The sequence below is a fragment of the Passer montanus genome, unplaced genomic scaffold (assembly GCF_014805655.1).
Source record: "Passer montanus isolate IOZ18808 unplaced genomic scaffold, ASM1480565v1 scaffold136, whole genome shotgun sequence".
NCBI classification, from domain to species: Eukaryota; Metazoa; Chordata; class Aves; order Passeriformes; family Passeridae; genus Passer; species Passer montanus.
This window is the reverse complement of record NW_024360497.1, coordinates 57,967-58,606: the sequence shown is the minus strand read 5'-3', so window position 1 is coordinate 58,606 and position 640 is coordinate 57,967. Positions and strand designations below refer to the sequence as shown.

At 53.3% G+C, this 640-nt stretch overlaps 1 non-coding gene across 1 annotated transcript; it reads left to right on the top strand.

Moving 5' to 3' along the window:
- Positions 1-294: 294 nt before the first annotated feature.
- Positions 295-366, top strand: TRNAE-UUC. Its single transcript has one exon. It is a non-coding gene; the product is annotated as a tRNA-Glu (tRNA).
- The last annotated feature ends 274 nt before the right edge of the window (positions 367-640 follow it).

Sequence of the window (640 nt, the reverse complement as noted above, 5' to 3'; positions counted from 1 at the left end):
GCAGTCGTTCTGCCTGCTGTTATGGTTGCTCTTATTTGTTTCAGAGCATGTCAGTGGCTGTTACGAAGTTTCTGTGCCTTTTTTAGGCCATACTTCATTTGTTCATCTTCCCATTAGTGAATTCCTACTTCTTCAGTTTTGTCAACCTCGAACCTCATCTTTTAATTACCTGCAGGAGTGGCCCTGCACCCCCCACTGCACTCCCTGATCCTGACCAACAGCGCGGGCGGAGGCGGCGCAGGCACGAAGCAATGCAGGGATTAGGTAGCGCAGGCAAGAAGCGCCTACCCGTAGTCCCACATGGTCTAGCGGTTAGGATTCCTGGTTTTCACCCAGGCGGCCCGGGTTCGACTCCCGGTGTGGGAAGACATGGCTTTTTTTACTTCGTTCGCTTACTTCCTTTTCGGTTGTTAATTCCGCGCGATGCCTCCGACCCCTCGCAGCGCAGGTAACACAAACAAACTCCCGCCCGCAACCCTGGCGCCTGAGGCGAACGAACTTCCTGGCGCGAGTACAGAGCCAGGTTTAGAGGAAGGAACACTAGCGGTAAGATGGCATTATGTCTCAGCACTGCAGAGCCGGTCTCTCCTCGGGTCCAAGCCATCCCACAAACAAGAAAACCTTCTTTAGGAAGTGTGTT